The sequence below is a fragment of the Gadus macrocephalus genome, chromosome 2 (assembly GCF_031168955.1).
Source record: "Gadus macrocephalus chromosome 2, ASM3116895v1".
Classification (NCBI taxonomy): Eukaryota; Metazoa; Chordata; class Actinopteri; order Gadiformes; family Gadidae; genus Gadus; species Gadus macrocephalus.
In genome coordinates this window covers 17,303,696-17,327,919 of record NC_082383.1, presented here as the reverse complement: position 1 = coordinate 17,327,919, position 24,224 = coordinate 17,303,696, and the positions used below count along the sequence as shown (strand labels likewise).

The 24,224-nt window shown below is 46.2% G+C and overlaps 2 non-coding genes across 2 annotated transcripts; both read left to right on the top strand.

The window, feature by feature from the left end:
- Positions 1–1,288: 1,288 nt before the first annotated feature.
- Positions 1,289–1,371, top strand: trnal-cag (transfer RNA leucine (anticodon CAG)). Its single transcript has one exon. It is a non-coding gene; the product is annotated as a tRNA-Leu (tRNA).
- A 15,710-nt stretch (positions 1,372–17,081) lies between these two features.
- trnal-cag (transfer RNA leucine (anticodon CAG)) lies at positions 17,082–17,164 on the top strand. Its single transcript has one exon. It is a non-coding gene; the product is annotated as a tRNA-Leu (tRNA).
- The last annotated feature ends 7,060 nt before the right edge of the window (positions 17,165–24,224 follow it).

Genomic DNA, 24,224 nt, shown 5'->3' with positions numbered 1-24,224 from the left:
ACCACGCTCTAATGGAGGAGGGCTGATGCTATCATGAGTCATGAACACACACACGCACGCACGCGAACACACACACAGGCACGCGCACACACGCATGCATGCACATACAGACACACACCCACACATACACACATTATCAAATGTATCAGGGTTTGTACACGATTTCAAAGCAACATTGAGGAACATCTCAATCTAAACATTATTGTGTCTTTCTAGCTTATTAAACTTAATTAGAAGAACAAATAAAAAACAAAAGAAGCATCCACACAATGGCTCTGGACTCGTCCTGACCTGCTGACTGAATCAGCAGGTCAGGAACCTGCTTTACATCCTGGGCCTACATACATGGTGCTCTCTCGAAAGAGGCCAAGAAAGGACCTCCTGTTCCACGGGATTCTGACCATTGTTAGACATTAAACATTTGTGTTACATGACAAACACAGGGTTAATAAACTTAAAATTGAATATTATGTAAACGGATCAACTCCCCCCCCCCCCAACACCTAGGTTTGAAGATACATAAAAACTAATGTTTTTTTGTATATACAATTATGAAATAAATTAATAAATCATAAACCTAAACATAAATTATTAATGTTTTAAAGCTACTTAATAAAAGCAGGTGTTTTATTCCGAACCTGTACACCAGACTGTAGTTACATTAATAATCAGAATTAGAAATTGTGTCAGGATGGCCGAGCGGTCCAGGCGCAGCGTTCAGCTCTTCTGGAAGTGTGGATTCGAATCCCATGAAAACATTTTTGATCAGGAAGTGAACATGAGGAGCAAGAGGCGGGAGAGGACCAAACCAGTGATTCTTCAGCTTACCCTGCTGGGACTGGTTTAATTAACTGGTGGAAGCTGGTCACGAGGAACCGGATGTTCGTAACATAACCAATCTCTGCGTTGTTTTACAGGCTGAAGTATTCGAACCAAACACAAAACGACCCGTGTTCACTGTGGAGCCTCCACATCCGGTCATTCATTCATCAGACGGATGAACACGTTGACCGATCTAAACCGCCAGGGAGCGAGATTGTGTCAGCGCTCCGTGCTCCACTGCCAGTGCGCACCAGGCATTAGATTAGTTACTGGTTATTACCGAGTTAACGCTCGTCGTGTAGGTCTGTTGTAGTAGTAGGCTGCAGAGAGCTGTTACTCAACTGTCACAGAACGATCAACTGGCGGCGGTCACAAGTAGGCCTATCTAAACTAATGTACTTATGGAACTAAATCAGTTACATGGGTGTATTGGGCCATTATACATTAGTAAACAATAATGAAATACGTCAGGATGGCCGAGCGGTCTAAGGCGCTGCGTTCAGGTCGCAGTCTCCTCTGGAGGCGTGGGTTCGAATCCCACTTCTGACACTTCTTTTGGATCTCGTTGATTGTGATTATCTGTTCAAACTTGATATGAGGTTCAAACTCAAAGTGAGAGGCTACGGTGGGGTAGTGGAAATGTGTAATGAATGAGAGGGGTGTGTGTGTGTGTGTGTGTGTGTGTGTGTGTGTGTGTGTGTGTGTGTGTGTGTGTGTGTGTGTGTGTGTGTGTGTGTGTGTGTGTGTGTGTGTGTGTGTGTGTGTGTGTGTGTGTGTGTGTGTGTGTGTGTGTGTGTGTGTGTGATATGTAAGTAGTGTAACGTTACAGCGCATGTTCGCTGGGGTTTAGTATCGGTCCTTGTTTTACGGACATTTGAACATACGAGAGCAGTAACCATGATGGTGTGTTGTCTTTATTGATTCGAATGTATTATAGAAATCGTCAGGATGGCCGAGCGGTCCAAGGAGCTGCGTTCAGGTCGTAGTCTCCTCTGGAAGCGTGGGTTCGAATCCCACATTTGACACTACTTTTGGATCTCGTTGATTGTGATTATCTGTTCAAACTTTGTAATATGGGGAACATTTGGAAAAGGTGGGGAGGTTTAAACTCAAAGTGACTGGCTGGCTTCGGTGGGGTAGTGGAAATGGGTAATGAATGAGGGTGTCTGCGTGCCTTTCTGTCTCAATCTGTGTGTATGCGTGTGTGTGTGTGCGTGTGTGTGGGTGTGTGGGTGTGTGTGTGTGTGTGTGTGTGTGTGTGTGTGTGCGTGTGTGCGTGCGTGCGTGTGCTCGTGCGTGCGTGTGTGTGTGCATTAGTTTCTGTAAGTAGTGTAACTCATGTAACTATGGTAACGTACAGTGCATGGTAGCTGGGGTTTATTATCGGTCCTTGTTTTACGGACATTTGAACATACGAGAGCAGTAACCATGATGGTGTGTTGGGTTTATTGATTCGACCTGTTGTAATACGTCAGGATGGCCGAGCGGTCCAAGGAGCTGCGTTCAGGTCGCAGTCTCCTCTGGAGGTGTGGGTTCGAATCACACTTCTGACAAGACTATTGGACCTCGTTGATTGTGATTATCTGTTCAAACTTTGTAATATGGTGAACATTTGGAAAAGGTATGGAGATTTAAACGCAAAGTCACAGGCTATGTTGGGGTAGTGGAAATGTGTAATGAGAGCGGTGTCTTTCTGTCTCAGTCTCTTTACGGACATTTGAACATACAAGAGCAGTTTAACCATGATGGTGTAATGTGTTTCTTGATTCTAACAGTATTTAGTAAATCATCAGGATGGACGGGTGGTCTAAGGTGCTGCGTTCAGGTCGTAGTCTCCTCTGGAGGCGTGGTTTCGAATCTCACTTCTGACACTACTATTGGATCTCGTTGATAGTGATTATCTGTTCAAACTTTGTAATATGGAGAAAATTTGGAAAAGTTAAGGAGATTTAAACTAAAAGTGACAGGCTGGCTACGGTGGGGTAGTGGAAATGTGTAATGAGAGGGATGTCTGCGTGTCTTTCTGTCTCAATCTCTGTGTGTGCCTGCGTGCGTGTGTGTGTGCGTGCGTGTTCTCCTTATGCAACCCAGTCGCCAAGAAAAAACGTCGACGGTGTACGTTTCCATGAACACTGGAGACGTACTATTACAACGTAAAAACAGCGTGTTATACCTACAGTATCCACGCGTGCCGCTGTGGAGGCGGGTTTCGGGGTTTGGGTTTCACGGCTTTCGCGGCAAATTGTGGACACGATTGTTTAGGGGGGGGGGGGGGTAGACTGTTGTTGACCGGGGAGGGGGGGGGGGGGAGACACGTTTGTTGAGGGGGGGGGACGACACGATTGTAGGGGGGGGGGGGGGAACACGTTAGTTGAAGGGGGACGACGACGACGACACGTTTGTTGAGGGGGGGGAGACACGTTTGTAGGGGGGGGGGGGCACGCTCGACAACGAGAGTTGGTGTTTATTGAACGCTCGACAACGAGAGTTGGTTTTTATTGAACGAGACTTCAACACGGAACAGCTGCACGAAACGATGGTCACGTCACTCTCGGTGACGGTGTCGACAACAATGAACACACGAACAATGTTAATAGAACAACACACAACCACATAACATCCCGAACCCATCAACCCCACTTAATCCTAACAACAAAACAAGTTAACAAAAGCCCCATTTGTCAACTGACAACCCCAATTCCCAGAATCCCCCGCGGCTCCGGAACACGGCGTAGCTTATATTAATCTTTATTATCCGAATGGGAAATGCAATATTTTAGGACAGATACACCATTAAACGCGTTTCTAATGACATTTCTAGCGAGAAATGTACATTTTCCTTACATAATCTTCAGTCAGTGAATGTGTATGATCTTTATTAATCTTTATTATCTGAATGGGAAATGCAATATTTTAGGACCGAATCACCGTTAAACGTGTTTCTAATAACATTTCTAGCGAGAAATATACTTTTTACTTGCATAATATTCAGTCAGTGATTGTGTCTGATCTTTAGTTTTATAGTTATTAGGATTTGATCGGATCGCTCGCATGTTTCAACGTCAGGTTGTTAGGCTGCTTTCGCTAAACTAGCAGCTCACGTGCTTCCTGCGTTTGTGTTATTAAACTGTTACTTTATGTAACTTTTAATGATATCATCTTGTTAGAAACACGTATATCTGAGAGGCAACCCAGTCGCCAAAAGCATTCGTTGACAGTGTACGTTTCGTGAACACTGGATTACGTCGCATTTCAACATAAAATAGCGTGTTATACACACACACACGCACGCACACACACACACACGCACACGCATGCACGCACAGACACACAGACACAGACACACACACACACACACACACACACACACACACACACACACACACACACACACACACACACACACACACACACACACGGTGCATTTCGCTGCTAAAACAAGAAACAACAAAATATTCCCTCAAATATTATTACTAAAGAACCGTTTTCCAAAGAACGAAATGTAACCCAATGCATTCTGAATGGGAGTGTTTCTCCGATTTTTCCATGCTACACAGAACGAAATGTAAACCCATGCAAATAAAGACTTCATTGTCATAATCATTTAAATATCATTAATCTCCGTGTGTTGGGTGGTATTCTATTTTTTTTAACGGGGCTGGTGCCGTCTCCTTTTGACCTTTTGACCCCAGACTTCTGGGGGAATAGCTGAATCAATTCATTAGTCAATCAGAAGCATGTAAATATCTTCCCGGTGGCGTAGGAGAACGAACAAGGTGTCCTTCAACATCTACACTTCCAGGCGATTGCAACGGTGCCACACATGAGCATATTCGAACATGTTTAATGGTAGTAATTAGCTGTCGAAATTGGAGGCCTTAATCAATAATGAGCAGCTATTGATTTGCTTCCCGATAAAAAATTGTGACAAATGACATGTTATTTAGCATCTACACGTTGAGCTGAGTCCAATGACACCAAGCATGACACTCTAGCTAATGGTAACATGTATTTTACATGGTACACCTAGGTCTAGGACATGATCTCGGTGTAGCAAGAGGGCGAGCTTGATCTCATTGGACTCAGCTTAACGTGTAGATGCTAATTAACATGTAATTTGTCAAAAATCTCCATCGGGAAGCAAATCTATAGCTGGTCATTATTGATAAAGGCCTCCAAAATCGACAGCTAATTACTACCCCGAAACATATTCAAATAGGATCATGTGTGGCACTGTTGCAATCGTCTCGAAACGTAGATGTCAAAGGACACCTTGTTTGCCCTGTTGCACGACCGGGAAGATATTTTCATACTTCTAATGGATTGATTCATATTTTAAGGTTCTCGGAGTGAGACTTTAAGCGGCTGCAGCAGAAGTGTTGAGACGAAAGATGATATCAAGACATTAATAGAATATTCCCATTCACATTATGATTTTTCGTCATAACATCCGACCAAACATCCTTTACATTCACCGAGCGAAGATTATGAAAGTCCAGGCCCCCCCTTCCTGCACTCGGGGTCCGACCGGGCCAAGTTTCGGTGCGGGGGTCCCAGTTAGGCCCTAGAATATGGTATTCAAATTTCAGGGCGGGAGGACCTTCCTATCTCAAAAACTGTTTTTCCACCACATTCTGAACCATTAGGTCTCGCAGGCAACACTTCTGAAGGGGCTTTGTCCAAATGACAGTCCATTTGGGAAAACTTTTTTTCTCTATGGGCTAGAACTACAAATCTTGGATATGTCGTTCTCGGGGGCCCCGGGAAATGTGTGTAAACATTTTAGCATCCCTAGCTATCTCGAAAAGGCCGGAAAAGGGGCGTGACCTCCAACAGTACAGTCAATGTACATAAGACAGAGGTTAGTTTCTAGGCCCCATTTTTTGCGGGATGGAGGTGTACATTTGTGGCTTAATGTGTGTAGACACAGCTGGCCTGTGGCCACGTCTTTGAAGTCTGGGGTCAAAAGGTCAAAAGGAGCCGGCACCACGCCGCTTATGAGATAACAAAAAGTGAATCTGTATTTCTCTCATAACATTTTGTCATTATTGAAGAGAGGCCTGATTCTCAGATATGCATGTTGGACTGTTAGGGTATAGGTCTGGGAAGAACTTCAGGCCAAAATCTTGCAAGCAAGCCGCTGGGTGCAGGTGCAACGAGATGGAGCACTTGCTGAGTCATTTCCTGTAGGGCTGGAGCCACAGGTTGAAGCGTATGCGTCCTTTGAAACCCCCTTTGATATATAAGAGACCCCAAGGTACAGTTTACTTAAATGTTCTCGCCTCAGTCAACTATTGTATCACTTCCTTTAGGGCTTCGGCCTCCTAATTGATCATTGTAGTATAATTGAATGCCCTCTTTCATATTATATGATACTTCCACCACTGGGACGTGGCAACAACTCTCCAAATCCATATGGGGAGGGGGGGGGGATGCTTTTGGACAGTAGGGGTGTACACTAGACATAAATAGGAAGCAAACTCAGGAGAAGGAATGACCTCTCACAAATATTTATTGAATAAATTGTTTCAAATAACCCTGCCTCGTTAAATCAATGAACTTGGTGTTTTGCTTTAAAAAATAGGTTATAGAAGAAGTCTAAACTGCAGAAAATAAAAACATCCAAGCTGCCTTTTAAGGATACCTCGGAATATCTGTCTATTTTTTAACCGTCGGACCCCAGTTTACGACAAAAACAACACAATTTACGGCAGCTCCTTTGCCGCGTGGTTTTTAGAGCCATGTAAGGATTAGAGGGGGCGGTCGATAGCAACCACCATAGCAGCATGACGGTCAAGTGACTGGATGCAGCCCCGTTGAAAAAAATAGAATACCACCCAACACACGGAGATTAATGATATTTAAATTATTATGACCATGAAGTCTTTATTTGCATGGGTTTACATTTCGTTCTGTGTAGCATGGAAAAATCGGAGAAACACTCCCATTCAGAATGTATTGGTTTACATTTCGTTCGTTGGAAAACGGTTCTTTAGTAATAATATTTGAGGGAATATTTTGTTGTTGTTGTTTTAGCAGCGAAATGCACCGTGTGCGTGTGCGTGTGTGTGTGTGTGTGTGTGTGTGTGTGTGTGTGTGTGTGTGTGTGTGTGTGTGTGTCTGTGCGTGCGTGTGCGTGTGTGTGTGTGTGCGTGCGTGTGTGTGTGTATAACACGCTATTTTATGTTGAAATGCGACGTAATCCAGTGTTCACGAAACGTACACTGTCAACGAATGCTTTTGGCGACTGGGTTGCCTCTCAGATACACGTGTTTCTAACAAGATGATATCATTAAAAGTTACATAAAGTAACAGTTTAATAACACAAACGCAGGAAGCACGTGAGCTGCTAGTTTAGCGAAAGCAGCCTCACAACCTGACGTTGAAACATGCGAGCGATCCGATCAAATCCTAATAACTATAAAACTAAAGATCAGACACAATCACTGACTGAAGATTATGCAAGTAAAAAGTATATTTCTCGCTAGAAATGTTATTAGAAACACGTTTAACGGTGAATCGGTCCTAAAATATTGCATTTCCCATTCAGATAATAAAGATTAATAAAGATCATACACATTCACTGACTGAAGATTATGTAAGGAAAATGTACATTTCTCGCTAGAAATGTCATTAGAAACGCGTTTAATGGTGTATCTGTCCTAAAATATTGCATTTCCCATTCGGATAATAAAGATTAATATAAACTACGCCGTGTTCCGGAGCCGCGGGGGATTCTGGGAATTGGGGTTGTCAGTTGACAATTTTTTTTTTTTTTGTTAACTTGTTTTGTTGTTAGGATTAAGTGGGGTTGATGGGTTCGGGATGTTATGTGGTTGTGTGTTGTTCTATTAACATTGTTCGTGTGTTCATTGTTGTCGACACCGTCACCGAGAGTGACGTGACCATCGTTTCGTGCAGCTGTTCCGTGTTGAAGTCTCGTTCAATAAAAACCAACTCTCGTTGTCGAGCGTTCAATAAAAACCAACTCTCGTTGTCGAGCGTGCCCCCCCCCCTACAAACGTGTCTCCCCCCCCTCAACAAACTGTCGTCGTCGTCGTCCCCCTTCAACTAACGTGTTCCCCCCCCCCCCCCCCCCCCTACAATCGTGTCGTCGTCCCCCCCTCAACAAACGTGTCTCCCCCCCCCCTCCCCGGTCAACAACAGTCTACCTCCCCCCCCCCCTAAACAATCGTGTCCACAATTTGCCGCGAAAGCCGTGAAACCCAAACCCCGAAACCCGCCTCCACAGCGGCACGCGTGGATACTGTAGGTATAACACGCTGTTTTTACGTTGTAATAGTACGTCTCCAGTGTTCATGGAAACGTACACCGTCGACGTTTTTTCTTGGCGACTGGGTTGCCTTATCCCACTTCTGTCAGGACTTTTGGATCTCGTTGATTGTGATCATCTGTTCAAACTTTGGAACATGGAGAACATTTGGAAAAGGTAAGGAGGTTAAACTCAAGGTGACAGTCTACGTTGGGGTAGTGGAAATGTGTAATGAGAGCTGTGTCTTTCTGTCTCAGTCTCTTTACGGACATTTGAACATACAAGAGCAGTTTAACCATGATGGTGTAATGTTGTTCTTGATTCTAATAGTAGTTAGAAATCGTCAGGATGTCTGAGCGGTCTAAGGTGCTGCGTTCAGGTCGCAGTCTCCTCTGGAGGTGTGGGTTCGAATCCCACTTCTGACACTACTTTTGGATCTCGTTGATTGTGATTATCTGTTCAAACTTTGTAATATGGAGAACATTTGGAAAAGGTAAGGAGGTTTAAACTCAAAGTGACAGGCTACGTTTGAGTAGTGGAAATGTGTATGAGAGCAGCGTCAGTGTTCACGTTAGCCGGCTATGTCCGGACATTAGCCGATTGCACGCACGCATGGCCGGTACAATAAAATGTAAACGGCCCACATGTCTGAGAAAAAAAAGTTTGCATTTATTCAAAGATTCAAAGATTCAAAAAGCTTTATTGTCTAGTATGTTGCCATACTAGAAAATTGTCTTTTGACTGAAGGCTTGGGTGTGTGTGTGTGTGTGTGTGTGTGTGTGTGTGTGTGTGTGTGTGTGTGTGTGTGTGTGTGTGTGTGTGTGTGTGTGTGTGTGTGTGTGTGTGTGTGTGTGTGTGTGTGTGTGTTATTTGTGTGAGTTCTTTGAGGAATGAGTGTTCTGTGTGTGTATAGCTATGGGGATGAATGATTTTTTGTAGATAGCTTTCCTGGCCAAAGGCATTCTGAATCTTCTGCCAGAAGGAAGTAGATCAAAACAAGGATGGAGTTGGTCTTCCTTCCCACTGCCTGGATATACAGATCCTCCAGCGCTTTCTGGTGTATTCCTATTAGCTTGCTTGCTTGCTTAGTTAATCTATTAAGTCTGCTTTTGCTTGCGTTTGTGAGGAAGCCGTACCAGGATGTAATGTTGCAAGTGATGATGGATTCCACCAGAGATTGGTAGGCAGTTGACAAAATGTCTTTACTGACATTGAAGGTGTCTAGTTTCCTCAGGAGATACATACGTTGTTGTCCCTTCTTGTAAACCCCATCTGCATGCTGGCTAAAGGACAGACGTTGGTCCATCTCTGTGCCAAGGTATTTGAACTTCACCACCTGTTCAACCACTTGTCCTTCCAAGGTCAAAGGTGAGGAAAGTGGATGTGGGGTGTTAGATGCCCTCCTCCTATGGCAACACAGTTCTTTGGTTTTGCTGATGTTCAACTGCAGTGAGCTTTCTTTGAACCACAGGGCCATTTCAGTGATATATTGGGTGTACTTGGACAGGGTGCTTTGATCTGTCAGTTTGGCCACCAAGGCCAGATCATCTGCATATTTAAATAGCTTGAATCCACTGATGTTGCATGTGATCTCATTGGTGTATATTGAGAACAAGATGGGAGACAAGACACAACCCTGTGGGACTCCAGTGTTAAGGATGATGTTGGACGATGTTACACCCTGGACCTTTACATGCTGGGGTCTGTCCTTTAAAAACTCCTTGATCCAAAGTGTCAGTGCTGGGTTGACCTGAAGCTGCTGAAGGCGATGCAGGAGTGTGTTGATGTTAACTGTATTAAATGCTGACGAGAAGTCCATGAATAAGATCCTGACCAAGGAGTTCTGGGAGTCCAGGTGCTTTGTGATGGTATCCAGTAGATGTAATGTAGCGTCCTCCACACCTCGTTTTGGCTTGTAGGCAAACTGCAGTGGATCCAGATTCTCACCGATGGTGGTGGTGAGCTCTCCTGCAACAACTCTCTCCATGCATTTGCACAGGATAGAGGTGAGTGCCACTGGTCTGAAGTCGTTCAGAGCTTTAGCCCGGGGCTTTTTGGGAACAGGGTTGATGGTGGTCTCCTTCCACGCCCTGGGAACAAAACTGGCATCTAGGAAGAGCTGAAACATTTCCGTCATTACACCGCCCAGCTGACTTGCACACTCCTTCAGTATTCTGCCCTTCAGCCCATCTGGTCCAGGAGCTTTGGAGGAATGGAGATGGGAAAAGATGGATATAACCCGCTTCTCTTCTATGCAGATAGATTCTGGGGGGTATAGGAGAGTGACCATTTCCTCCATAGAGTCAGTGTTGTTGAATCTGGCATAGAAGGTGTTGAGTTCTTCAGCAAAGGCAGCAGGGTCTGGGCATTGTACTGCAGCAGTGTTCTTATTCCTGCCCATCATGGTGTTTAGGCTCCTCCATGCATGCCTTATATCTCCACTGATGAACTTCTCCTCCATTTTGTTTTTGTAGTTGAGCTTGGCCAGCTTGGTCTTCTGCTTTAGCTCCTTTTTCAGCTCTTTAACTCTCTGCTGGTCACCCTGGATGAATGCAAACTTTTTTAAATTGAGACAGTTCTTAAGGTCTTAATTTATGTATGAATTAATCAGTAGTATATGAAAACCAGTAGCGGTTCCTGGCCGAGCTTACCAGTGAGGCAAACACGAACGTTCATTCATGAACGCGCGCAGTGCACCCGCACATGCATACACATGTCACTCAGTGGCCACGCTATTGAACGCTGATTGGCTGTCATCACGCGAAATTCGGGTCAAAGTTGAAATATTTCAACTCGAGCGAATTTGTCGCGGCACAAATCGATGGCGACACATTAGTGCCATAATTCACTAATGTGATAAAAGATGCATTCGGGCGTATTATATTATTCCACACGCGTAGATATTAACTGCAAGCGCGCAAATGATCTCTGCGCGCGCGCAGAGAACCTCTGCGTGCGCAAAACAGCCTCTTGCTCGCGCAAATTACCTCTGCGTGCGCAAAACAGCCTCTCGCGCGTAACAGCCTCTCGCGAATGATGTTCTGCTCTCACGCGCAAATTTAGTTTTGGCACTATGGGGGAGGGAACCAAGGCAGGGCGGGCTTTCCTATGATTGGCCGTTTCTGAAGCGCGATATTTGATTGACAGCCCTCCTCAGCCCTCCTCTCATTCAAGTCTGAATTGTACAGTAAATGGCTGAAACGATAGTTACGTATTGTAACTTTAGATTATATGAGTATAGGCGCAGCCTTTTAATTGTCGGCCTCATTGTCCTTTAAATAGCTGAAGAAAAGCTGTTTATTGGGAGCAGAACGTCCGCCGGCGCCCGACTATATTTGCGAAATGCGGACGTCGTCGAGGCACGCCGCATGCGGACGTAATTGAGGCCCACGCTGTTGGTGGGCGGGGATTACAAATTTTTCAGTGCTACGGCTCACGCCTAGGGATAACCCAATAGCGATAGCCTTAAAAGGCTGCGCCTATACTCATAGAATCTAGAGTTACAATACGTAACTATCGTTTCAGCCATTTACTGTACAATGAGGAGGAGGGCTGTCAATCAAATATCGCGCTTCAGAAACGGCCAATCATAGGAAAGCCCGCCCTGCCTTGGTTCCCTCCCCCATAGTGCCAAAATTAAATTTGAGCGAGAGCGCAAAACATCTTTCGCGAGAGGCTGTTACGCGCGAGAGGCTGTTTTGCGCGCGCAGAGGTAATTTGCGCGTGCGAGAGGCTGTTTTGCGCGCGCAGAGGTAATTTGCGCACGCGCAGAGATCATTTGAGCGCTCGCAGTTAATATCTACGCGTGTGGAATAATATAATACGCCCGAATGCATCTTTTATCACATTAGTGAATTATGGCACTAATGTGTCGCCATACAAATCCTTGTGAACGCGCTCGCCTGTGCACGGCGAAAGTGTGGCGCGATAAATCAAAACTTGTCGCCGGTTTTCTCTCTCGAAAAATTCGCCCGATTCGCGTCGCTACGTTCACTTTGTATGGGATCTTGTCGCCCCGTCGCGCTTGGTTTGAACGCACAAATCTTTTCCGACGGGGCATAGCTGGCCAAAATCGCCAGTACAATCACCGTGTCCATTGTTCCTGCGGAACGAGGATTTTCTCTCCAAAACAGGATTAAAACATCTATCAGAAACCGCCTAGCTGAGGGGACGAGGCTGATACGCATATCGAGCCTTGGGCCGGGGTAGAAAGACTTCAACTTTTCGCGAGCAACGGACCACTTCCATGCCATGAAGTTGCGCCGAAAGTTGCCTGCAAGAATTGCAATTATCGAATAATTATTTTTTACCCGTTTACCATTTTGCCGAGAATGGCTGTTATGTTTTTTTACCTAGGCTAATTTAATAAATGGCATTTATTGAAGCAACTTAGTTTGTGTCGTTTGTCGTTTAAACAGGGGCGGATGGTGTATAGGGGCGATTTGGGCGACGCACTACCAACTGGGAGAAAGGGGATTTTTTTTCAAACAAATTCTATCGCAGCAAAAGTAGTTTTCAGTAGACATATTATCTGTCATTGTCCAATCAGAATCGTCAGATTCAAGTCGGGTTTCAAATTGTCCCGCCGCTCTGGGCGAATTCATTGATGTGGAAAATCGCCGAAGGATTCTCCCATTGACTGTCATGTTAAAAAGATTTTTTTTAGGAAAATGAGCCTTCAATGCATTTTCAATGGGCATTTGGGACTCGCCCTGACGTGCTTGCGTCATACGTAACTGAGCAAAGAGCGCGAAGGGATATCTTCGATCAAGTCATTTGCTAATTTCAACATGGCTGCTAATGTGTGCAATTCCGTTGCGTCTCTGAAAGAAGTTCCTTTTAGTCTACGATCCAATTCAGAGAAATTGGCATTAAAACAATCAGGACCTCCAAGACCAAAATTAATAAAAGAAAGCGGTCGCACGTCGACATTCTGTACCAGAAGCTCCAGAAGAAGGACATTGATGCAGTCTTCATCAAAAGGGCCCTCGAGAGCTTCACAAGCAGTATGCAGACCATTAGGTAAGATAACATTTATATTATTTGATCCTTCTCAAAGCAAAGCTTTGTTATGAGAACATATGCATGAAAGGAGACTGTATTTGTGTTCTTTTTTTTTATAATATATGTTCTTTTTTATAATATATTGCCAGTGGTGTAATCTAGCATGCTTTACTCAGTGCTGGACATTCTGGTTAGGCGAGGCACAATGGATAGCTTAAAAAACAGTGTTTAACACTAACATCCCTGCCCATTTTAAGTGGGTATACTCATGAGGCCATCAGTGTGTCTTGAACAACCACACATAAAAGGTTGCCCATATTATATTGATATTTTATCGTATTTGTCTAAATGCATACTTTACTGTAGATAGATTTATGAGTGAAGTTACCAACACAATAGTTAAAAAACAGTGTTTAACACTAACATTATGCATTCCTGCCCATTTTAAGTGGGCAGGAATGCATAAAGTGACTCGCTGGAATGCATAAAGTGACTCGCTGGCTAAGGTTGGGTCGTGGAAATGGGTAATGAGATGCGTGTCAATCTGGGTGCGTGTGTGTGCATTAGTTTATGTAAGTAGTGTAACCCATGTAACTATGGTAACGTTACAGCGCATGGTAGCTGGGGTTTATTATCGGTCCTTGTTTTACAGACATTTGAACATTCGAGAGCAGTAACTATGATGGTGTGTTGTGTTTATTGATTCGAAGGGTATGTTAAAAAACATCAGGATGGCCGAGCGGTCTAAGGCGCTGCGTTCAGGTCGCAGACTCCTCTGGAGGCGTGGGTTCGAATCCCATTTCTGACGTTACTTTTGGATCTCGTTGATTGTGATTATCTGTTCAAACTTTGTAATATGGAGAACATTTGGAAAAGGTAAAGAGATTTAAACTCAAAGTGACTGGCTGGCTACGGTGGGGTAGTGGAAATTGGAAATGAGAGGGGTGTCTTTCTGTCTCAATCTATGTGTGTGCGTGTGCTCGTAAACGTGCCTGTGTGTGCATTAGTTTATGTAAGTAGTGTAACCCATGTAACTATGGTAACGTTACAGCGCATGGTAGCTGGGGTTTATTATCTGTCCTTGTTTTACAGACATTTGAACATACGAGAGCAGTAACTTTGATGGTGTGTTGTGTTTATTGATTCGAAGGGTATGTTTCACAACGTTAGGATGGCTGAGCGGTCTAAGACGCTGCGTTCAGGTCGCAGTCTCCCCTGGATGGGTGGGTTCGTATCCTATTTCTGACAATACTTTTGGATCTCGTTGATTGTGATTATCTTGTCAAACTTTGTAATATGGAGAACATTTGGAAAAGGTAAGGAGATTTAAACTCAAAGTGACCTCTGCGTGCGCAAAACAGCCTCTCGCGCGTAACAGCCTCTCGCGAATGATGTTCTGCTCTCACGCGCAAATTTAGTTTTGGCACTATGGGGGAGGGAACCAAGGCAGGGCGGGCTTTCCTATGATTGGCCGTTTCTGAAGCGCGATATTTGATTGACAGCCCTCCTCAGCCCTCCTCTCATTCAATTCTGAATTGTACAGTAAATGGCTGAAACGATAGTTACGTATTGTAACTTTAGATTATATGAGTATAGGCGCAGCCTTTTAATTGTCGGCCTCATTGTCCTTTAAATAGCTGAAGAAAAGCTGTTTATTGGGAGCAGAACGTCCGCCGGCGCCCGACTATATTTGCGAAATGCGGACGTCGTCGAGGCACGCCGCATGCGGACGTAATTGAGGCCCACGCTGTTGGTGGGCGGGGATTACAAATTTTTCAGTGCTACGGCTCACGCCTAGGGATAACCCAATAGCGATAGCCTTAAAAGGCTGCGCCTATACTCATAGAATCTAGAGTTACAATACGTAACTATCGTTTCAGCCATTTACTGTACAATGAGGAGGAGGGCTGTCAATCAAATATCGCGCTTCAGAAACGGCCAATCATAGGAAAGCCCGCCCTGCCTTGGTTCCCTCCACCATAGTGCCAAAATTGTGCATTTGGAAAAGGTAAGGAGATTTAAACTCAAAGTGACTGGCTGGCTACGGTGGGGTAGTGGAAATCGGAAATGAGAGGGGTGTCTTTCTGTCTCAATCTGTGTGTGTGCGTGTGCTCGTGCACGTGCGTGTGTGTGCATTAGTTTATTTAAGTAGTGTAACCCATGTAACTATGGTAACGTTACAGCGCATGGTAGCTGGGGTTTATTATCGGTCCTTGTTTTACGGACATTCGAACATAAGAGAGCAGTAACCATGATGGTGTGTTGAGTTTACTGATTCGAAGGGTATGATGAAATACGTCAGGATGGCAGCACGCAGTCTCCTCTGGAGGCGTGGGTTTGAATCCCACTTCTGACAAGACATTTGGATCTCGTTGATTGTGATTATCTGTTCAAACTTTGTAATATGGAGAAAATTCGGAAAAGGTAAGGTGATTTAAACTCAAAATGACTCACTGGCTAAGGTTGGGTAGTGGAAATGGGTAATGAGATGGGTGTCTGCGTGTCAATCTATTTGCGTGAGTGTGCATTTGTTTATGTAAGTAGTGTAATCCATGTAACTATGGTAACGTTAATGCACATGGTACCTGGGGTTTATTATCGGTCCTTGTTTCACAGACATTTGAACATACGAGAGCAGTAACTATGATGGTGTGTTGTGTTTATTGATTCGAAGGGTATGTTTCAAAACATCAGGATGGCCGAGCGGTCAAAGGCGCTGCGTTCAGGTCGCAGTCTCCTCTGGACTCGTGGGTTTGAATCCCACTTCTGACATTACATTTGTCTCTCGTTGATTGTGATTATCTGTTCAAACTTTGTCACATGGAGAACATTTGGAAAAGGTAAGGAGATTTAAACTCAAAGTGACTGGCTGGCTACGGTGGGGTAGTGGAAATTGGAAATGAGAGGTGTGTCTTTCTGTCTCAATCTGTGTGTGCGTGTGCTCGTAAACGTGCGTGTGTGTGCATGAGTTTATGTAAGTATTGTAACCCATGTAACTATGGTAACGTTACAGCGCATGGTAGCTGGGGTTTATTATCGGTCCTTGTTTTACGGACATTTGAACATACGAGAGCAGTAACCATGATGGCGTTTTTTGTTGATTGATTCGAAGGGTCTAATTAAATACGTCAGGATGGCTGAGCGGTCTAAGGCGCTGCTTTCAGGTCGCAGTCTCCTCTGGAGGCGTGGATTCGAATCCCACTTCAGAAATTATATTTGGATCTTGTTGATTGTTATTATCTGTTCAAACTATGTAATATGGAGAACATTTGGAAAAGGTAAGGAGGTTTAAACTCAAAGTGACTGGCTGGCTACTTTGGGGTAGTAGAAAGGGGAAATGAGACGGGTGTCTTTCTGTCTCAATCTTTGTGTGCACGTCCGTGTCTGTGCATTAGTTTATGTATGTAGTGTAATCCATGTAACTATGGTAAGGTTACAGCACATGGTAGCTGGGGTTTATTATGGGTCCATGTTTTACGGACATTTGAACATACGAGACTAGTAACCATGATGGCGTTTTGGGTTTATTGATTCGAAGGGTTTGATGCAATACATCAGGATGGCCGAGCGGTCTAAGGCGCTGCGTTCAGGTTGCAGTCTCCTCTGGAGGTGCGGGTTCGAATCCCACTTATGACACTACATCAATATCTTGTTGACTGTGATTATCTGTTCAAACTTTGTAATATGGAGAACATTTGGTAAAGGTAAGGAGATTTAAACTCAAAGTGACTGGCTGGCTACGGTGGGGTAGAGGAAATGGGTAATGAGAGGGGTGTCAATCTGTCTCAATCTGTGTGTGTGCACGTGCATGCGTGTGCATTAGTTCATGTAAGTAGTGTATTCCATGTAACTATGGTAAGGTTACAGCACATGGTAGCTGGGGTTTATTATCGGTCCTTGTTTTACGAACATTTGAACATACAAGAGCAGTAACCATGATGGTGTGTTGTGTTAATTGATTCGAAGGGTAATGTTGCAATACGTCAGGATGGCCGAGCGGTCTAAGGCGCTGCGTTCAGGTCGCAGTCTCCTCTGGAGGCGTGGGTTCGAATCCCACTTCTGACAAGACACATTGATCTCGTAGATTGTGATTATCTGTTCAAACATTGTACATTGGAGAAAATTTGGAAAAGGTAAGGAGATTTAAACTCAAAGTGACTCCCTGGCTGAGGTTGGGTAGTGGAAATGGGTAATGAGATGGGTGTCTTTCTGTCTCAATCTGTGTGTGCGTGTGCTCGTAAACGTGCGTGTGTGTGCATTAGTTTATGTAAGTAGTGTAACCCATGTAACTATGGTAACGTTACAGCGCATGGTAGCCGGGGTTTATTATCGGTCCTTGTTTTACGGACATTTGAACATACGAGAGCAGTAACCATGATGGCGTTTTTTGTTGATTGATTCGAAGCGTCTGTAGAAATACGTCAGGATGGCCGAGCGGTCTAAGGCGCTGCGTTCAGGTCGCAGTCTCCTCTGGAGGCGTGGGTTTGAATCCCTCTTCTCACATTATATTTGGATCTCATTGATTGTTATTATCTGTTCAAACTATGTAATATGGAGAACATTTGGAAAAGGTAAGGAGGTTTAAACTCAAAGTGACTGGCTGGCTACTTTGGGGTAGTAGAAAGGGGAAATGAGACGGGTGTCTTTCTGTCTCAATCTTTGTGTGTACGTCTGTGTCTGTGCATTAATTTATGTAAGTAGTGTAATCCATGTAACTATGGTAAGGTTACAGCACATGGTAGCTGGGGTTTATTATGGGTCCATGTTTTACGGACATTTGAACATACGAGAGCAGTAACCATGATGGCGTTTTGGGTTTATTGATTCGAAGGGTTTGATGCAATACATCAGGATGGGCGAGCGGTCTAAGGCGCTGCGTTCAGGTTGCAGTCTCCTCTGGAGAGGCGGGTTCGAATCCCACTTCTGACACTACATGTATATCTTGTTGACTGTGATTATCTGTTCAAACTTTGTTATATGGAGAACATTTGGTAAAGGTAAGGAGATTTAAACTCAAAGTGACTCGCTGGCTAAGGTTGGGTTGTGGAAATGGGTAATGAGATGGGTGTCATTCTGTCTCAATCTGTGTGAGTGTTTGTGCATTAGTTTATGTAAGTAGTGTAACCCATGTAACTATGGTAACGTTACAGTGCATGGTAGCTGGGGTTTATTATCGGTCCTTGTTTTACGGACATTTGAACATACGAGAGCAGTAACCATGATGGTGTGTTGTTTTTATTGATTCGTAGGGTATGTTTAATTACGTCAGGATGGCCGAGCGGTCTAAGGTGCTGCGTTCAGGTCGCAGTCTCCTCTGGAGGCGTGGGTTCGAATCCCACTACTGACATTACATTTGGCTCTCGTTGATTGTGATTATCTGTTCAAACTTTGTAACATGGAGAACATTTGGAAAAGGTAAGGAGATTTAAACTCAAAGTGACTGGCTGGCTACGGTGGGGTAGTGGAAATTGGAAATGAGAGGGGTGTCTTTCTGTCACAATCTGTGTGTGAGTGTGCTCGTGGACCTGCGTGTGTGCATTAGTTAATGTTAGTAGTGTAACCCATGTAACTATGGTAACGTTACAGCGAATGGTAGCTGGGGTTTATTATCGGTCCTTGTTTTACGGACATTTGAACATACGAGAGCAGTAACCATGATGGTGTGTTGTGTTTATTGATTCGTAGGTTATGTTACAAAACGTCAGGATGGCCGAGCGGTCTAAGGCGCTGCGTTCAGGTCGCAGTCTCCTCTGGAGGCGTGGGTTCGAATCCCACTTCTGATACTACATTTGGATCTCGTTGATTGTGTTTATCTGTTCAAACTTTGTACTATGGAGAACATTTGGAAAAGGTAATGAGATTTAAACTCAAATTGACTTGCTGGCTGCGGTGGGGTCGTGTAAATGGGTAATGAGAGGGGTGTCTTATTGTCTCAATCTGTGTGTGTGCACGTCCGTGTCTGTGCATTAGTTTATGTAAGTAGTGTAATCCATGTAACTATGCTAAGGTTACAGCGCATGGAAGCTGTGGTTTATTATCGGTCCTTGTTTTACGGACATTTGAACATACGAGAGCAGTAACCATGATGGCGTGTTGTGTTTATTGATTTGAAGGGTCTAATGAAATACGTCTGGATGGTTGAGCGGTCTAAGGCGCTGCGTTCAGGTCGCAGTCTCCTCTGGAGGCGTGGGTTCGAATCCCACTTCTGACATTACATTTGGCTCTCGTTGATTGTGATTATCTGTTCAAACTTTGTAACATGGAGAACATTTGGAAAAGGTAAGGAGATTTAAACTCAAAGTGACTGGCTGGCTACGGTGGGGTAGTGGAAATTGGAAATGAGAGGGGTGTCTTTCTGTCTCAATCTGTGTGTGCGTATGCTCGTAAACGTGCGTGTGTGCATTCGTTAATGTAAGTAGTGTAAAGGCCGATATATGCTCTGTTTTAGACGTAACGCGTAAGCACGTAAGATACATAACCACCCCTTGCGCGGTAAAATATCCCCCCTTACGTGCTTAAGTGCGTCGCCCAAAATTCCTGACTATGCGACCAAAACACGACGGCCCTACGCAGCTCGCAAAGACTGTGATTGGCCAGCTAACCACATCCTTTCAGGAGTCTCACATTTCCGGTTTTACAGCAACCTTAACATCGTTCAGAGTGTGGAAAAAGACCGCTAACCTAAACTTAGCTACTGCTACTCTCGTCGAAAATACTGGAAGTGCATGAATATAAACAAGCCAGCGATTTCCACTTCCACGCCCACAGATTCGTTCGTTGCTCCCCCTACTGTTCTGGCGGAGAATCCCCTTGCAACACGCGCAATCCTTAAGGAACCTTAAAGGAACCGTAAATCAAAACTTGTCTAAAACAAGTCCCTTGTGTAAATTACGTGCTTACGTCTCTGCGTCTAAAACGACCCTAAATCGGCCTTAACCCATGTAACTATGGTAAAGTTACAGCGCATGGTAGCTGGGGTTTATTATCGGTCCTTGTTTTACGGACATTTGAACATACGAGAGCAGTAACCATGATGGCGTGTTGTGTTTATTAATTCGTAGGTTATGTTGATATACGTCAGGATGGCCGAGCGGTCTAAGGCGCTGCGTTCAGGTCGCAGTCTCCTCTGGTGGAGTGGGTTCGATTCCCACTTCTGACACTACATTTGGATCTCGTTGATTGTGATTATCTGTTCAAACTTTGTAATATGGTTACCTCTCCTGGAACCGTCACCTTATCGTGGTGGAGAGGTTTGCGTGTCCCTGTGAACCTGAGAGCTGTGTTGTCTGGAGCCTTGTGCTCCTGGTAGGGTCTCACATGACAGAGTGGTCTCAGGTGAGGGGCCAGACTAAGAATGGTTCATAAAACTCCAATGAATAACGAAAAAAGAGGAGATGTGACCCGGCCCGGAGGAAGCCCGGGGCCCCAGTCTGGAGCCAGGCCCAGACGGAGGGCTCGATGGCGAGCGCCTGGTGGCCGGGTTTGCCACGGAGCCCGGTCGGGCACAGCCCGAACAAACTACGTGGCACCCCCCCTCTCTTCATCCCATGGGCCCACCACCTGTGGGAAGACCCGTTGGGGTCGGGTGCGCAGCCACATGGGTGGCAGCGAAGGTCAGGGGTCTCGACGGACCAGACCCGTGCGGCAGAAGCTGGCTCTGGGGACGTGGAACGTCACCTCGCTGTGGGGAAAGGAACCGGAGCTTGTGAGGGAGGTGGAGCGCTATCAGTTAGATCTGGTGGGGCTTACCTCCACGCACAGTCTCAGCTCTGGTACCGTACTCCTGGATAAGGGTTGGACTCTATTCTTCTCCGGAGTTGCCAAGGGTGTGAGGCGCCGGGCGGGTGTGGGGATACTCATAAATCCCCGGCTGAGCGCCACGGTGTTGGAGTTTACCCCGGTAGACGAGAGGGTCGCCTCCCTGCGCCTAAGGGTTGTAGGGGGGAAAACTCTGACTGTTGTTTGTGCGTATGCACCAAACAGCAGCTCAGAGTACTCAGCCTTCTTGGAGACCCTGAATGGAGTCCTGTATGGGGCTCCAGTAGGGGACTCCGTAGTTCTGCTGGGAGACTTCAACGCCCACGTGGGCAACGATGGAGACACCTGGAGAGGCGTGGTGGGGAGGAACGGCCTCCCTGATCTAAACCCGAGTGGTCGTTTGTTATTGGACTTCTGTGCTAGTCATGGATTATCCATAACAAACACCATGTTCGAACATTAGGGTGCTCATAAGTGTACCTGGTACCAGAGTACCCTAGGCCGAAGATCGATGATCGATTTCGTGATCGTGTCATCTGATCTGAGGCCGCATGTTTTGGACACTCGGGTAAAGAGAGGGGCGGAACTGTCAACCGACCACCATCTGGTTGTGAGTTGGATCAGGGAATGGGGGAAATTTCCGGATAGACCTGGTAAGCCCAAACGAGTAGTGCGGGTGAACTGGGAACGTCTGGAGGAGGCCCCCGTCCTAGGTATCTTCAACTCACACCTCCGGCTGAGCTTTTCTGGCATTCCTGTGGAGGTTGGGGGCATTGAGCCGGAGTGGGCGGTGTTCAAAGCCTCCATTGCTGAAGCTGCGGTGGCTAGCTGTGGCCTCAGGGTCTTAGGCTCCTCAAGGGGCGGTAACCCTCGGACACCGTGGTGGACTACGGTGGTCAGGGAAGCCGTCCGACTGAAGAAGGAGGGATATGATATCCTGGAGGACTCCTGACTCGGTTGCAGGGTACCGACAGGCTCGAAGGGCTGCAGCGGCTGCCGTGTCGGAGGCTAAGCAGCGGGTGTGGGAGAAGTTCGGAGAGGCCATGGAGAAGGACTTTCGGTCGGCACCAAAGTGTTTCTGGAAGACTATCCGGCACCTCAGGAGGGGGAAACGGGGAACCATCCAAGCTGTGTACAGTAAGGATGGGACTCTGTTGACCTCAACTGAGGAGGTCGTCGGACGTTGGAAGGAACACTTTGAGGAACTCCTGAATCCGAATAACACGCCCTCTATGTTGGAGGCAGAGCTCGAGGTTGATGGTGTTTCGTCGTCAATTTCCCTGGTGGAGGTCACTGAGGTAGTCAAACATCTCCGCAGTGGCAAAGCCCCAGGGATTGACGAGATCCAGCCAGAAATGCTAAAGGCTCTGGGTGTTGAGGGGCTGTCATGGTTGACACGCCTATTCAACATCGCGTGGGAGTCGGGTACAGTGCCAAAGGAGTGGCAAACCGGGGTGGTGGTTCCCCTGTTCAAAAAGGGGGACCAGAGAGTGTGTGCCAATTACCGGGGTATCACACTTCTCAGCCTCCCTGGTAAAGTCTACTCCAAGGTGCTGGAAAGGAGGTTTCGGCTGATCGTCGAACCTCAGATTGAAGAGGAACAATGCGGTTTTCGCCCCGGACGTGGAACTACGGACCAGCTCTTCACTCTCGCAAGGATCCCAGTATGCCTACATGTGGTCTACATGTGTTTTGTGGATCTGGAGAAGGCGTATGACCGGGTCCCCCGGGAGAAACTGTGGGAGGTGCTGCGGGAGTATGGGGTAAGGGGGTCTATCCTCAGGGCCATCCAATCTTTGTACTCCCAAAGCGAGAGCTGTGTTCGTGTTCTCGGCAGCCAGTCAGTTTCGTTCTCAGTGGGTGCTGGTCTCCACCAGGGCTGCGCCTTGTCACCAATCCTGTTTGTGATATACATGGACAGGATATCGAGGCGTAGTCGTGGTGGGGAGGGGTTGCAGTTCGGTGGTCTGAGGATCTCGTCACTGCTTTTTGCAGATGATGTGGTCCTCATTGGATCATCGGCCTGTGACCTTCAGCACTCACTGGATCGGCTGGCGGCCGAGTGTGAATCGGCTGGGATGAGGATCAGCACCGCTAAATCTGAGGCCATGACTCTTAGCAGGAAACCGGTGGATTGCTTACTCCGGGTAGGAAATGAGTCCTTAGCCCAAGTGAAGGAGTTCAAGTACCTCGGGGTCTTGTTCGCGAGTGAGGGTACTATGGAGCGTGAGATTGGCCGGAGAATCGGAGCAGCGGGGGCGGTATTGCGTTCGCTTTACCGCACCGTTGTAACGAAAAGAGAGCTGAGCCGCAAGGCAAAGCTCTCGATCTACCGGTCGATCTTCGTTCCTATCCTCACCTATGGTCATGAGGGCTGGGTGATGACCGAAAGGACGAGATCGCTGGTACAAGCGGCCGAGATGAGTTTTCTCAGAAGGGTGGCTGGCGTCTCTCTTAGGGATTGGGTGAGAAGTTCAGCGATCCGTGAGGAACTCGGATTAGAGCCGCTGCTCCTTTACTTAGAAAGGAGTCAGCTGAGGTGGTTCGGGCATCTGGTAAGGATGCCCACTGGGCGCCTTCCTTGGGAGGTGTTTCAGGCACGTCCAGTGGGGAGGAGACCTCGGGGAAGACCCAGGACTAGGTGGAGAGATTATATCTCAACACTGGCCTGGGAACGCCTCGGGATCCCCCCGTCAGAGCTGGTCAATGTGGCCCGGGAAAGGGAAGTCTGGGGCCCCCTGCTTGAGCTGCTCCCCCCGCGACCCGACCCCGGATAAGCGGATGACGATGAGGATGAGGATGAGGATGAGAACATTTGGAAAAGGTAATGAGATTTAAACTCAAAGCGACTGGCTGGATGCGGTGGGGTAGTGTAAATGGGTAATGAGAGGGGGGTCTTTCTGTCTCAATCTGTGTTTGTGCACGTCCGTGGCTGTGCATTAGTTTATGTAAGTAGTGTAATGGTGTCGGTCCTTGTTTTACGGACATTTGAACATACGAGAGCAGTAACCATGATGGCGTTTTGTGTTTATTGATTCGAAGGGTATGCTGTAATATGGCAGGATGGCTGAGCGGTCTAAGGCGCTGCGTTCAGGTCGCAGTCTCCTCTGGAGGCGTGAGTTTGAATCCCGCTTCTGTCAGGATATATGGATCTCGTTGACTGTGATTATCTGTTTAGACTTTGTATTTTGGAGTAAATTTGGACAAGGTAAGGAGATTTAAACTCAAAGTGACTCGCTGGCTAAGGTTGGGTAGTGGAGATGGGTGTCTGCGTGTCATTCTGTCTCAATCTGTGTGCGTGCGTGTGCATTAGTTTATGTAAGTAGTGTAACCCATGTAACTATGGTAACGTTACAGTGCATGGTAG